This window comes from Leucoraja erinacea, chromosome 1 (genome assembly GCF_028641065.1).
Source record: "Leucoraja erinacea ecotype New England chromosome 1, Leri_hhj_1, whole genome shotgun sequence".
NCBI classification, from domain to species: domain Eukaryota; kingdom Metazoa; phylum Chordata; class Chondrichthyes; order Rajiformes; family Rajidae; genus Leucoraja; species Leucoraja erinaceus.
In genome coordinates this window covers 167,023,978-167,040,691 of record NC_073377.1, presented here as the reverse complement: position 1 = coordinate 167,040,691, position 16,714 = coordinate 167,023,978, and the positions used below count along the sequence as shown (strand labels likewise).

Genomic DNA, 16,714 nt, shown 5'->3' with positions numbered 1-16,714 from the left:
CCCCCATTCTATGTAGGTGACTTGTAGATTCTGGAGAGAATTGAATAGAAATCAAACCTGATTAAGATAGCATTAATGTAAATTGGTGGTTGATGCAGACTTTGTGGGCTGAAGAGCCATTTCTGGGGTTAATCTCTTTCGGTCTATATGTCAATCTGCTCTCTGCATTGCAACAGTTTACTGATGAAAGTTCCAGCAATGTGTTTGGAAGAAACCCACAGTGAAAATGGTCAAATTTAATTTTTTGCTCAAGACTTTTGTTATGAAGTCAGAAGGATTGATCATATAACCATACAATCTGGTAAAGATTTTTTTATTTTTTAATTAATATTTTTATTAGAAGCAGTGTACAGTAGTATAACCATATAACCATATAACAATTACAGCACGGAAACAGGCCATCTCGACCCTTCTAGTCCGTGCCGAACACGTATTCTCCCCTAGTCCCATATACCTGCGCTCAGACCATAACCCTCCATACCTTTCCCGTCCATATAACTATCCAATTTATTTTTAAATGATAAAAACGAACCTGCCTCCACCACCTTCACTGGAAGCTCATTCCACACAGCCACCACTCTCTGAGTAAAGACGTTCCCCCTCATGTTACCCCTAAACTTCTGTCCCTTAATTCTCAAGTCATGTCCCCTTGTTTGAATCTTCCCTACTCTCAGTGGGAAAAGCTTATCCACGTCAACTCTGTCTATCCCTCTCATCATTTTAAAGACCTCTATCAAGTCCCCCCTTAACCTTCTGCGCTCCAAAGAATAAAGCCCTAACTTGTTCAACCTTTCTCTGTAACTTAGTTGCTGAAACCCAGGCAACATTCTAGTAAATCTCCTCTGTACTCTCTCTATTTTGTTGACATCCTTCCTATAATTAGGCGACCAAAATTGTACACCATACTCCAGAATTGGCCTCACCAATGCCTTGTACAATTTTAACATTACATCCCAACTTCTATACTCAATGCTCTGATTTATAAAGGCCAGCACACCAAAAGCTTTCTTTACCACCCTATCAACAGTATAAACCGTGGCATATGACAAAATACATTTTTATTGTGCATCTTCCATTTTAAATTTGACAAAAATGAAATATAAAAATAGAGAAAGAGCAAGAAAGAGTGAAAGAGATAGTGAGTGTGTACACCCCTAAATTACCGAAGAGTGGAATCACAGAATGGATAAGTAAAAACTTAAAAAAAAATAAGAAGACCAAAACGAAAATAATAATTTAAAAAAAAGACCAAAAAGTGTTGATATACCTGCTACATTTCTCACCACACCCATCAGTCCGTAAATCGGTTTAATTTCCGAAGTTGTGTTGCACCATACTATCCTTGTAATGAATCAATGAAAGGAGACCATATCTTTGAAAATTGCTCTGATTTTCCTGCTAAGACGAGTCATATCTTCAAGATGTAGCATCTCAGACATGCTTGTGATCCACATTTTAAGAGTTGGGGTAGATGCATTTTTCCAAAATTTAAGTACAAGTTTTCTTGCCATTATCTGGCCATAGTTAAGGAAACGTCTTTGACAATCTGGTAAATATTAGCTGTGAATCAAATCTGGAATCCTGCTGGTCAATGTAGTTTGCTGAAGTTAAAATGTGAATATGCATGAGATTTCAACTTGTGAGCAACTAGCACCCTCTATTGTATATTCGGTGAAGAACAAATCTCATAAGTGTGGAAGAAGTGGGCAAAAGTACATTAGATGAATAAAGGTCATGACAATTACGGGGCCAGAAAAGCAAGTGAAGACTGAAGAACAAAGGCAAGTCCATGAGGAGTGAGGTGGTTAGAAATGAAAGACCAAAGCTTGAGCATTCTTAGGCCGAACAATGACAATAATTCTGATGGAGATATGGGCAAATGGACCAGTGGCTCATTAGACATGTTATGCCATACAAGGGTGGTGTGGTGGCGCAGCGGTAGAGTTGCTGCCTTACAGCGCTTATAGCGCCAGAGACCCGGGTTCAATGGTTCAATGGTCCTTTATTGTCATGTGTACCATTTAAGGTACAGTGAATTTGATTTACCATACCGTCATACCAGAAAAAAGCAACATAAACATCCACCACAGTGGCTCCCCCACATTCCTCACTGTGTTGGACGGCAATAAAGTCTTACCTTCTTTCCTCCTTATTTTCCCGCGGACGGGGCAGTCGAGCCATCCGCAGGCAGGGCGATGGAAGCTCGCACAGCCGGTGATCGAAGCTCCCGACTCCGGGTGCTGTCTGTACGGAGTTTGTACGTTCTCCCCGTGACCGCGTGGGTTTCCTCTGAGATCTTCGGTTTCTTTCCACACTCCAAAGACGTACAGGTTTGTAGGTTAATTGGTTTAGTATAAATGTAAGTTGTCCCTAGTGTGTGTAGGATAATGTTAATGTGCAAGGATCGCTGGTCGGTGCGGACTCGGTGGGCCGAAGGACCTGTTTCTGCACTGTGTCTCTAATCTAATTTAAAATAAGTTTGTAGAGAGAGGTGGCAAGAAGGAAAACTGGGAAAATCATGCAGTGATTTTACTCTATTGCATGCTGGCCCATTGTTTTGAATCTATTTCCAATTGAAAAAGTGGATAACAGACCAAATGCCCATAGAATTAAATATTGGAACAAATAAGCAAAACTCAGCAGGCCAGGCAGTCCCAACCCAAAACATCATCTGACTATTTCCTTCCACAGATACAGTCTGACTTGCTGAGTTCCTTCAACACGTTATTTTTTGTTCAACACTCTCGCATCCTCAGTCCCTTGTGTCTCCATTGGAGCTGTCTCTCCCTTGTGTCTCCATCTTGGTGTCTTCTGCTCACTGGTTTTGCCTGCCATTTGCTGCCTGTCAATGCATATGAAAAAAAAGGGTAATACTTTCTCTTTATGAATCCCCCAATGTCACCACATTTTGTATGTTTCAAATCCTGAATTATACAAGGACTGAGTGCGATGTAATGCTTTCCCCAGGGTAGGCAAGAAACAAGACTGGGCCCCAAAAGACAGAAATGATCATGGGCAGTTAACAAAACCATGTTCCCAGGTTTTGCAAGCTACACAAGCTATTAAAGCCTTTGGATGTATCTGAAAATCCTTGAGATTTCAGAAGTATTCAAATGACTAAACAATGACAATAAAAAAAACAAATGTTATACCTTCAAGATGGACTTTCATATCCTAGTATTATGTTATAAATTTGTCTTTTTTTGGTATAAACCAGCATGTGCAGTTCCTTTTTAGATTATAAAAAATGACTACAACATTAAAAAAATAAGTTATTCAGTATATATTAGAACTAAATGATATAGCTTGAAACTGAAATCACTTTTAAATCATTAAAAAAAACAAAAAAAACAATAATGCAGCAAAAAGACATAAATTATTTTATAGACAAAAGAGTCTGTGGATGCTGGAGGTTGGAACAAAGCATCAATTGTCTGTGGGACATTGTGGGTCAAAAAGCAACATCGGTGCAGGAAAAGGGGTGGATGGCTTTTCAGATCGAGAGCCTGCATCACGATTGAGTGTATAGGGGAGATAGTGAGACGGGCTGATAGGTGATAGGCAGAAAAAGCAAGGTGTTGGCACACAATATCCATGCCAAACATCCATTGATGCTCAGACCTCTTATCTGCCTTCACATGACCCTCTATTCGCTGCATATCCATGTACCTTTCCAAGTGTCTCTTCAATGCCACTATTGTATCTGCCTTCACCACCACCCCTGGCAGCACACTCCTGACTCTCAGCACCAATGTGTAAAAAAACTTGCCCTGCACATCTCCTTTAAACTTTTCCCTTCTCACTTTTAAGCTATGCCCTCTCACATTTGATTTTCCATCCTGGAAAAAAAGGTTCTTTTCTCAATTATTCCCAGATTATTTCTCAATTAATCCCAGATTATTATCTCAATGGGGTTAGGTTAGGTAAGGGGGAGGTACAGCAAGATCTGGGTGTCCTTGTACACCAGTCACTGAAAGTTGGCATGCAGGTACAGCAGGCAGCGAGGAAAGCTAATGGAATGTTGGCCTTCATAGCAAGAGGATTTCAGTATAGGATAAAGTTCTTCTGCAGTTGTATAGGGCTCTGGTGAGACCACATCTGGAGTATTGTGTACAGTTTTGGTCTCCTAATTTGAGGAAGGACATCCTTGTGATTGAGGCAGTGCAGCGTAGGTTCACGAGATTGATCCCTGGGATGGCGGGACTGTCATATGAGGAAAGATTGAAAAGACTAGGCTTGTATTCACTGGAGATTAGAAGGATGAGGGGGGTCTTATAGAAATATATGAAATTATAAAAGGACTGGACAAGCTAGATGCAGGAAAAATGTTCCCAATGTTGGGCGAGTCCAGAACCAGGGGCCACAGTCTTAGAATAAAGGGGAGGTCATTTAAGACTGAGGTGAAAAAAAACATTTTCACCCAGAGAGTTGTGAATTTGTGGAATTACCTGCCACAGAGGGCAGTGGAGGCCAAGTCACTGGATGGATTTAAGAGAGAGTTAGATAGAGTTCTAGGGGCTAGTGGAGTCAAGGGATAGGGGGAGAAGGCAGGCACGGGTTATTGATAGGGGACGATCAGCCATGATTACAATGAATGGCGGTGCTGGCTCGAAGGGCCGAATGACCTCCTCCTGCACCTATTGTCTATGTTTCTATGTTTCTATGTTCTGACTGTCTCCCCTATCTATGCCTCATAATTTCACATACTCTGGCATTCTAGAGAAAACAATCTAAGTCTGTCTAACCCCTTCCTATAGTTAACACCCCTTAATCCAGGCATCATTCTGGTCAACCTCCTGTACACCCTTTCCAAATCCTCCACCTCCTTCCTGTAATAGGGTGACCAGAACTGCACACAATACTTCAAACCCAGCCTAATACTCCAGTCTAACCAAAGTCCTATAAAATAGCAACATGACTTGAATATGAGAACCAATTACACATGACCAAAGTTAGAAAGTGTAGCTACTTGAATATATGATTCAAGATGTTTGAATTAAAGTGGGATACCTAATTTCCTCTATCATGTTCCCAAAAAGCAATGCACAGAAAGTGACATTAACACACGCAAAAAATGACAAGGAGATGTTTGCAAAGCTGATTTATGACTGAAAGTGCTTGGTCAAACATTTGGGGTGACTCAGAAATGGTCAAAATAATGTTACACTTTAGAACAAAAATGACACTGCTGCATAATGTGATGCTTTTGGATTTCTATGCTATCATTTGATAGGACATTAATCAGCTGCTACATTAGTTTCTGTTGAAATAGCTATTACACTCAGATGTAATATAAAAACAATTGATATTTATCTTGTTAAATCACACGCATTTATAACTTGTTGATTGAATGCCAAGGTATTACTGCTAACATAAACCTGTAAAAGTAGGAGGTGAGTTAGGATATATTAGGACATTCTTTCCATGGCTCTAAATCAGTTCATACCAACTGCAATCAGTTTCTATCTGATCGCTACAGTATTTGGGCAGCCCTTGCTTGTTAATATTGAATATACGCCCACAACACAAAGCTGTTTCTAAATGGTGCCAAAAGGGCAATCTCACACAATGAGGCCACGTTTATGGACTGGTACAAGTAAAATCCAAGGAGGTCATTTTTAAAGGTGGAATCAATTACTTGGGAAATGCAGAGTGAAGTTACTTCAGTCTCCAACCTGTGCTATATCTGACTTGGGAATACTTACTGTTGATGCTGCTGTCCAAAATCGGAAGAGGGCTTCCATCCCTCATGCATTTAAAAACATAAAATTTAGTTGAAAAAGAATGTTCTAATAACAATTTGGCACAATGATTAATACTATAATAGAAAAGCACTGTGGCTATCGATGCTGTAATAACATCAATGCTGTTCCCCTTGTATGTAGTTATAAAAACCTCCACTAAACTACTAAGTCAGAGAATTTTTAGTTGGGGAATAGTGAAATTAATTACAAATATGAGACAAGGATAAAGTTTAATTTTTTTTTGCATGAGACTGCAAACATAGAAAATAGGTGCAGGAGTAGGCCATTCGTCCCTTTGAGCCAGCACCACCATTCAATATGATCATTGCTGATCATCCAGAATCAGTACCCCGATCCTGCTATCTCCCCATATCCCTTGATTCAGTTAACCCAAAGGGCTATATCTAACTCTCTCTTGAACACAATGACATTCTGTTTAAATGTATGTAAAATGTGATAGGTTATTGCATGGACATGTTTAAGATTAGGAAGATGATTTATCATCTTTCATTCTTAAAATTAAACTCTTTATTTAAAACATATGTAATTTCATGCACTCAGGGAGCATATGTTTATCTGGCATTTTCAACAGGAACAATGAGATTGTCTTGATTAGCTTTAGAATTCTTTGGTTAGGTTGAAATCCACTTCATAACTCTAAGTAGCTGCAAGTATTGTGTTCTCAATTATGGTTAGTCTAACATTTAAATAACAGACGGGACATTGATTTTAGATGACCCCATGTCTGATTAATTATAAAAATAATCCACGTTGAAGTTAACGCCATAGAAAGAAAAGCACATGAGAATTAGAATCAACAGATGGAGCATGAACTGCACATATTTCCTTTGTACAGTACTTTCTATTTCACTTCACCATGTCACGAGGTGTCTGAAGTCTAAACATGGGTAGCCTATGTCTTACTGTGTGGTTCCTGTTTACAGAATCAAGCTCTCTGGGTTTTATCCATTACAAGTGAGAGTTTGACTAAGGATTCCTACTGGAGAGTATACTTGAATGCTGCTGTGTTATTTGTAGAGCCTATTCCAACACTCCTCTCTCACACCTCAATAATATCCTTTTTGCTCGTTTAAGGGTCTGTCCCACTTACGCGACCTTGACTCGCAAATTACGCGACCTCGTGGTCGCTTGAGGCGTACGGGCACCGTATGGCCGCGCGGGGCCGGTCCCACTTAGAAGCGCGGAGGGGTATGGATTTGTGCGGGGCTGGTCCCGATATCGCGCGGGGCTCCGAAATTCCTGCAGTGACCGAAATCTTCGTGCACCAACGGCCTGTCGGCCTGCGTACGCACGCAGGTGCATTGCGGTCGTACGCAGCGTCTTGACGTCGTACGAAGCGTCTGGACTAGCGCATGGCGTTGTGTGATGACTTCACCGCCCGGTGTGGCGTTGCATGATGACGTCACCACCCGACACCGTGTGATGCCCAAATTCAATCGGCCCGCCTCCTGCCCAGCTGATTTGTAAGCATGACGTAAATGATGTCACGCACGAACTTAGCGAGAACTTCGCGCGAACTCCGCTTCCGTTTGGTCGCGCCAAACGCACGCAATCGCATGCAAGTGGGACAGGCCCTTTACGGATAGGCAATCCTTTTGTCTCTCTCTTTGCTGATGGTCTCCTGGAACCTTGTCTTCACTTAATTTTTCATCACTATCCTTCCACTTGAATTTCTAATTAATGTATAAAACCACATTCTTTACTTCCTACCTATATTTCAAGTAAACAAGAATCATACTTTCCTAACAAACCCATTTTCTTCTCAGAATTGTGTAAATTCTCATCGTTTGCTGTAATTTTCTGTCGTCACAATTGACACAGTCTTCCAACCAGAAACGTTAACCCCATTTTTCTTTCCACAGTTGTCTATTACTAACGTTTCCTGTTTCTACTTCATATTTCCAGCATTTGCCTAAATATTTTAATAGTCAGCCTCTCTTATTGTAATGATGCAGGGATAGATACAGCTTATTCATATATTTTTCCGAGCAAAGGGAAACAGAGAAGTTACCTGGGATTACATTCGAGGTCAAAGCAGCAGGATGTAACATTCCACAGGATGCTGCAAGTGATTTGTGATCTCCCACTTGATACTTCTGCCAAATGCAGGAGTTTGTGGGCTTGCAGTGACCTGCAAAGTACTGAGATATGTTTTATGCAGTGATTCCAGATGTTGATATAGATTTCTCAGGAGAATAAACATATACCAACTGGTTTTTACGCTCATTTTGTGGCGTTGTAGAAAATATTCAGTGAATTCCTCAGGACTGAGCACTATATCAATTGCAGATAGATTTAGATTATAGATGCTTATCTCTAACTGTAGTATTTTGTATACCTTATGTAACATATGACATCTGTGTGTAATAATGTGCATATGGTATTTAATCTTGATATGCTCTTTGCCAGAGGGATTAGTTGATGTAGGTACAATAACAACATTTGAAAGATATTTGGACAGGTATGTGGATAGGAAAGGCTTAGAGGGATATGAACCAAACACGGGTAAATGGAACTAACTTAGATGGGGCATCTTGGTCGGCATGGACGGGTTAGGCCGAAGGGCCTGTTTCTGTGCTGTTAGACTCTATGACTCTATATGCAAATAAAAATGAATACAACAAATATATTTAAACAATAAATAATCTTATGTAATGGGTTTGTCAGCAATTAGGAATATGTCTTGAAGTGTGACTTGCATCTTGAAAGAAAATGTAATTGATTCGTTTCCTTTTGATGTGGTAAATATTAAAATGTTTCTCTCTTATATGTGTCCATTTTATTTCCACAGGTATTGTTATATTGTTCTTAGTTCCCTTCCTATTCATCTTTACCAGCTTGATTCATATTGTTCATGTGTGTTGTATATATTTTTTCAGGCTTTACTTTTTCATCCTTTACTGACATATTTCTCTGTAGCTATATAGTTCAAGTTTGCGTTTATTGTCTCTGAGGTACAGTGAAATTTGAGTTATCATACAGCCATACCAAGTGAAAAGCACCAATACACACAGCCACACAAAATAAAATTTAACATAAACATCCACCACACAGTGGAATTCACATTCCTCACTGTGATGGAAGGCAATAAAGTTCAGTCATCTCCCTCCTTTGTTCACCCACGATCGGGGCCTTTGAAACCTCCGCAGTCGCCGCTGCCGGCGGTCCGATGTGCAAGCCCTCTTGTCGAGATGATCAAAACTCCGGCATCGGGATGAATTGGAACACTCTGCAGAATGGAGCTTCCAAGTCGGCTTCTTCCTACCGGAGACCGCGGCTTCACGGCGTTAAAGTCCACAGGTCCAGCGGTCAGATCTCCGCTGGCGACCCTCGGCAAAGGATCGCAGCTCCCGATGTTAAAGCCCTCGCCGCGCCCACGGCTTGAAGCTCCAGTCCCCAGGAACGTCCGCAACACTCCACGTTGTAGGCCGCAGCGGGGGACAGAGATGCGACATGGCAAGAAATCGCATCTCCGTTGAGGTAAGTGACTGAAAAATGTTTCCCCCGATTCCCCCCCACCACCCCCATCTAAAACAAACCAAGAAACACTAAATCATACTTTTAAAACATACTTAAAATAATACAAACAGAGAGTGGACTGACAAGTTGTTGGCGAGGCAGCCACGTGGTGGCGTCATGTTGGCACCTGATGGAGAAATAGTGGTTTCCTCTCACACTCCAAAGACGTAAAGGTTTGTAGTTTAATTGGCTTCGGTAAAGATTGTTAATTGTCCCTACTGTGTAGGATAGTGCAAATTGTACAAAATCTACAGCAGTTAAAAGATAGCACCAGAGGCCAGGATCAAATCAAGGTTGCTGGAGTTGCAAGGTAAATTTGTCCGATAGCTGTACCACCATGATGACCTGCCCTCGTCCTGAATAGATATCTGGAATTTTTGAATCGTTTGGATTTAGTTCTCTTAGTCAATGCGCTGGCATGTTTGCTGACAGAATGTGGTCATCATTTTTAAAGAGAGCTTGAGAGGTATCAACTGAACAGAGGTATCAACTGAAACTTTGCTGCTGAATTCGGCAATGACTATCCAAATGGCTACAGACGACTAGGCTTCTATTGTTTTTAAGTGAAAGCAGAGAGTTTACAGTGGATTTCATTCATTGCTCTTGTCGGGTACACACACTGTAGACGGGTGACGTACATCTAATTTAAAAGAAAACTTAGGTAGACAAAAATGCTAGAGAAACTCAGCTGGTGAGACAGCATCTATGGAGCGAAGGAAATAGGCAACGGTACGGCTTGAGACTCTTCTTCAGACTGATGTGAGGGTGGGGGGGGGGGGGAGAAGAAAGGAAGAGGTAGAGCTGAGAAGGGGAGGACTAAGTTGGGACTACCTGGGGTGCAAACCGCTGGGGTGTAAACTGCCCAAGCAAAATATGAGGTGCTGCTCCTCACTCTGGCCATGGAGGAGGCCCAGGACAGAGAGGTCGGATTCGGAATGGGAGGGGGAGTTGAAGTGTTGAGCCACCGGGAGATCAGGTTGGTTGTTGTGAACCGAGCGGACGTGTTCGGCGAAGCGATCGTCAAACCTACGCTTGGTCTCACCGATGTAGAGCAGCTGACATCTAGAGCAGCGGATGCAATAGATGAGGTTGGAGAAGGTGCAGGTGAACCTCTGCCGCATCTGGAAAGACTGCTTGGGTCCTTGAATGGAGTCAAGAGGGGAGGTAAAGCAACAAGTGCAGCATTTCCTGCGGTTGCAAGAGAAAGTGCCCGGGGAGGGGGTGGTTCGGGTGGGAAGGGACGAATTGACCAGGGAGTTACGGAGGGAGCGGTCTCTGCGGAAAGCAGACGGGAGGAGATGGGAAGATGTGGCAAGTGGCGGGATCACGTTGGAGGTCGCGAAAATGGAGGATTATTAGTTGTATGTGACGACTGGTAGGGTGGAAGGTGAGGACAAGGGGGACTCTGCCCCTGTGACGAGTGGGGGGGATGGGGAGTCAGAGCAGAGTCACGGGGTATAGAAGAGACTCTGGTGAAAGCCTCATCCATAGTAGAAGAGGGGAACCCCTGTTCCCTGAAGTATGAGGACACCTCCGATGCCCTGGTGTGGAACACCTCATCCTGGGTGCAGATGCGGCGCAGGTGGAGGAATTGGGAGTAGGGGATGGAGCCCTTACAGGAAGCAGGGTGGGAAGAAGTGTAGTCCAGATAGCCATGGGAGTCAGTGGGTTTATATCAATGGTACACAAAAAAGCTGGAGAAACTCAGTGGGTGCAGCATCATCTATGGAGCGAAGGAAATAGGCAACGTTTCGGGCCGAAACCCTTGGGTTTCGGCCCGAAATGTTGCCTATTTCCTTCGCTCCATAGATGCTGCTGCACCCACTGAGTTTCTCCAGCTTTTTTGTGCACCTTTGATTTTCCAGCATCTGCAGTTCCTTCTTAAACGGTTTATATCAATGGTTGTTAATCCTGATAACAGTGGTTGCTATCTCTGAAGCAAAAGAAAACTTATTTTGCTTCAGAGATAACAAAACAAACTTCTGCATTCAAGGATTCCAGAATTTCCCCCTATTATGTTATTGTGAGGACCTCGAAATTATTCTGCTCCCGGTACAAAGATTAAAAAGAACAGATTCAAAAGTGCAATAAAGGCCAAAACCGTTCCATCTGGATTCACGCTTCACTCTATCCAGGCAATTCTACAGATATCAAGTGAACAATCTCACTCATACACACTTCTAATGTGTCCTTAGGGAGCATGGGCCTTACTGTTGACAATATTTTGACAGATGGCCAATTCTCTATTTGGCAGTTTGTTAAGTTTATCATTAGCTGTGTTATGCTTATTTCAAATTTCATTGGCAAAGTTCATTTATTAGTCTCCTAATAAAATTAAAAAACGACATCATGCCAAGTAAGTTTTGGCAACAATATCCATTCGCAAATCTATAGACGCACCATGAACATTTCCAGAAACATTTTTGAAAGGGAAAAGACCTCTTAGATTTTAACAATCCCATGAAACCAGGTAGAGGAAGATAGTCGTGTCACCATCCTGGACTCTTCTCTGGTGAAGATGAACCTTCCTCCTGAACGCTGCCACATTATCACGAGCCGTGTGCAGCATTGGGAGGTTTCCTTGAAGTGACATGTTCAAGGCATTCACCTTGGCGAAGAAGTCAGCCAAGTAAGCAACCTTCATCACAAACATGTTCACCCTGCATCTTTTCACGAAGCTGATTCTCCTTCTCGGTACACCCTCTCTCCAAGAACAGCGCTATTTCCTCTCGAAGTTGGATCACGCGATTGAGAACTTTACCACGCGAAAGCCAGCGGAATATCAGAACAGTGAAATCAGTGCACATTTCTTCACACATCACTTTGAAGATTCTTGAGTTTGCTGTGTTCCCTTGGATGTGGTTCACAATCTTCACCACGCTGAAAGCACTTCTCGAAGACCAGGAGGGAGAGTCTTCATCGCTAAAGCATGCCGATGTATCATGCAGTGGGTGAAGGAGGCATGGGGAGCGAAATCCTTCACGAAGGCTTTGAAGCCGGATCTGCATCCGAACATGGAAGGTGTCCCATCTGTACACACCCCAACAAGTTGTTCCCAGCCAAGCTCATGTTTGATGAGGAAGGTTTCCAGCATTCTGAACACATCTTCTCCCTGAGTGGTAGTGGCCAATGGCTCCGAGAACAGGTACTCCTCATTCATGGCTTCTCCATCGAGGTAACGAACATAGACTAGCAGTTGGGAACACGAGGTAATGAACATAGACTAGCAGTTGGGAACATGAGGTAACATCTGTTGACTCGTCCAGTTGCGGTGAATGCACTGGACTGCTCTTCACAGCGCTCACTACTTGCAGCAGAATCTCATATCTGAGATTTGACTTTTGACTGTGTCATTCGAAAGCAAATCCGCCTGAACTTGTTTGACTGCTGTTCCCCCAGCACCAACTTAGCTGCTTCGACCATGGCTTGATAAGCTTTTCACCGATGGTGTGAGGTTTCTTAGTCTGTGCGATTCGATAAGCAATCCGGCATGAAGCCTCCAGCGCTGCTTCATTTTGATGAGCGTAGTGACCTGTCGAATCGATGCGGGAACCTTTGCGTGCGGCTTTTTTTTCCTTTGAAACAGTCCACGCCCTTCCCCGCCAGGTCACTTTGACAAGACTCCAAATGGATCTTCAGTTTGCTGGGCTTCATGCTCTCATGGCTCAAAACCTTGACACAGATACCACATTGTGGCTTGACCATGGATCTTTGAACAATGCTCGTGAAGCCAAACTTGAGAAATGCTTCACTGTACGTACGCTTCTCGGCAGACATGGTTCACAACACACACAGTTTGTGTGTGTATACGTGTGCGCATAGACAAACAAAATACTGTGTGTGGTATGTGCCTTTGTTAGGTTCCTAAAAATGGGCTCAAAAAAAAGATTTATTATTCATGACCCCTTCATGACCCCGGAAAATCTCCAAACAACCCCCAGGTTAAGAACCGCTGTTCTAGACCAAATGGGGCCTGTTGGGTCCCTGTCACATGGGAGGTCTGGTCCCCCAACACAACCCGTTCCCCCAACACAATATTTGACCACTCACCCATAGCCCTCATGGGAGGCCTGGGTTCCCCAACGCAACCCATTCCTCAACGTAATATTCCATCACTCACCCGTTTCCCCAACGCAACCCGTTCCCCCAACGCAATATTCCACCACTCACCCATAGCCCCCAACTGCACAGGGGCGGCTCATTTTGCCTTAATCACCCTCCCTCATTTGAAACTTTAAAAAAAATTCAATGTACTGTGACTTTAAAATATATTTTTAAAAATGCTCCCTCCCTCCAAGTAATATACTAGACCAAGTGGGACCCGTTGGGTCCCTGTCAGATGGGGGGGGCTTGGTCCCCCTTTGCAACCCATTCCCCCAATGCAATATTCCACCACTCACCCATAGACCCCATGGGAGGTCTGGTCCCCCAATGCAACTTGTTCCCCAACGTAAGATTCCACCTGCCACCCCCAGCACTTCCAATTCAAATTATACTTCCCTTGGCCCCTCCCCTCCTGTGCTGGCAGGAGCAGGAGCAAATGTTCTTTGATGGCAATATTGTTGCAAATGTCGGGGGACTGTGACATTCCATTCAGGTGGAAGCACAGAGTGTTCCTGGTTTGCAACTTTCTGTGGAAGTTTGTTGTAAGCTGGGGCTGCAAGGATTTAACAATAAAAATTTGGCCTTTTTAAACTTTGAAATATCAATAACTTGTGTAAAATAAAATAAAATAAAATCTGAAGGAAACTTGACAAGGGCAACGACGGGGAAAAGCTGAGTAAGGTTCTGTAACACTTTTAGCGCTACCGTGTACCATTTTGGCGCGCACACACACACACACACACACACACACACACACACACACACACACACACACACACACACACACACACACACACACACACACACACACACACACACACACACACACACACACACACACACAACAAGACTATTAATAGTATAGTAGACCAAGTGCAGACCCGTTAGGTCTGCTCCCCAACACACCCGTTAACCAACCCGTAGCCCCCACGGGAGGCATGGCCCTCCAACTCAAGCCATTCCCAAACAAAAGATTCCAGCACTCCCCTTGCCTTCCTCAGCAGCGATCTTTAAAAAATCATCAGTTGAAGCTGGTCAGTTAGTAATTTAAGGTATTTTTATTTTTTTAAACTTTAATCAGTAATGTCAAGAAATAAAGCATAAAATGTTCAGTGAAAGAGTCCTCTGCTTCGACGGAAAAAAAGGGTTCAGAATATGTAAAAATCTTGTGAAAGTTGGCATTTTTAAAGCTTTAATCATGAATAACATGCCAGAGATATGATTAAATCTTCATTCAGGCATTTCACTGCTTGCCGAGCCAATGTGATGTCATCATTTGAAGCTGTTGTTTTTAATTTCAACGTTTTTTGACTTAATCAGTAATGAGTCAAGAATACAACGAGAAATAAAGCATGAAATGTTCAGATAAGGTGATCCCGGTCTCGACGAGAAAAATGTCAACCGGAATATGTAAGAATGTTATCGTTACCGTGTAGTTTTTTTTGCGAAGATGTAAAGGCAATCACATATACACACACATATATATATAAGATCAGATTTATAAGAAGTATATGATAGATAGATATAGATGTTGACATTAACCCCATTGTAATATATATTTAATATTTGTATTTCAGAAATTCATCCTTACCATACCCTACATTGAAATAGCGATTCTTCAATCAAGCTTGATATTCTAGAGGCAGGCAATCTAGAGGCAAGTGAATTAGTTTAGCGAGTGGGATACTGACAACCACATCTCCTGCTCCCCTTCCCCCAATGATCACCTCCACCAATCCGATATCTTATTGGTTGTTTGAGGCATCCAGTGCTGGGCCTTGCTTTGAGCCTCTCAGACTCAAAGGCAGATCTGCTTTGAAGTGACATGACATGACATTTGCCTTGGCAATGTTTGCTTTAAAAGCCCTGCCCCAGCGGGAGATTGGGCAGCAACATTTATACATGTTACATGCATATTTATTCTCAAAGGCTCGTTTCACAATTTCACTGAGCATTAGACTTTGCGTGTGTGGTTGAACATTTCCTTCGTGAGTTTTCCACCAAAAAGGTACTGTATTAGGTTTCGAGAAGAAAATTGATGAATGGGAATCTATGGTTCATGTAAAGATATTATAATGGATTTTATGCCTGTAATATGGTGTAAAATAATGACCAGCAAACTACCTGTGCTTTGTTACCATTGACTTTTATTCCTACTGGTTGAATGAAAGAAGTGCATTAACTCAGGTAAGCAGTGATAGAGTTGCTGCTTTACCCGGGTGTCAGAAACGTACCTAATTACAAATCTATGTGTGAGATTGGAGCGGCATAATGGCACAGCGGTAGAGTTACTGCTTTACAGCGCCAGAGACCCGGGTTCAATCCTGACTATGGGTTCTGTCTGTACGGAGTTTGTACAATCTCCCTGTGACTGCCTGCATTTTCCTCGGGTGTTCTGGTTTCCTCCCACATGTACAGGTGTGTAGGTTAATTGGCTTTGGTAAAAACTCTAAATTGTCCCTAGCATGTAGGATAGTGCTGATGTACAGGGATCCCTGGTCGGCATGGACTCGGTGGGCTGAAGGGCCCATTTCTGCGCTTTCTCTAAATGGCATGGTGGTGCGTCGGTGGAAGTTGCTGCCTTACAGCGCTTGCAGAGCCGGCTGGAGGCCCGGGTTCGATCTCGGAGACAGAAACCTGATAATGACCTTTGCCATAAATAAAGATTTCTTCAGAAGAAATTGTGTTTGAAAAACAAAATTTGACATATATTCCCCTTCAGATATGAAATTATCGGCAGGAAAAATTTAGCTCAGGGCCTCTGTACTTTAAAAAATACGTACTCTACAAATCGTGGAGATTTACATCGACAATAAACTGGGTATTGATGCTGGAGGCCATGCATATGAAGCTTTGTCCTTATGGGTAGAGTTTTATTGAACCATACAAGTCACATCTGTTTGAAAGCCAGAATATTTAATATTTACATTGACATATCTTCCAGAAATATGTTGCAAACAATATAGTATGTGTTCCTATAGCCATCATGTGCAACCATGCCTGCTATGGTAATGCTGAACCTGCATGTGGTGGGTGAAGGCTCCTGACGCATTTGGGATGAAATTGTCAATGACTCCTTTATACTTTTTGTAAAATTTGACGACAAATAGTAGGGACTGAAATGGTTAACACACGAGAGCAACATTAATTTTTGGATTCCTATTTCTGGGGAATAATTGTCGCCTCGGGACCATTGACCTTGCAGGTTTGGAGCACACTTTGTGGGAGAGCAACAAGTACTAATATTATGGCAATGAAGGTGGTCAGTTATCAGGAATAACATTATCATAATCAAAACACTTGAAGAAATAGAACATTAACTTGGC

The 16,714-nt window shown here is 42.6% G+C and overlaps 1 long non-coding RNA gene across 1 annotated transcript in view; it reads left to right on the top strand.

Annotated features, from left to right (window-relative positions):
• The window catches only part of LOC129704449 (uncharacterized), a 71,723-nt gene extending 55,930 nt beyond the window's left edge, over nt 1-15,793 (top strand). Inside the window, exon 3 of the long non-coding RNA XR_008724728.1 lies at nt 14,966-15,793. This is a non-coding gene — a long non-coding RNA (uncharacterized LOC129704449). The remainder of the gene's footprint in view (nt 1-14,965) is intronic.
• Nucleotides 15,794-16,714: the final 921 nt, after the last annotated feature.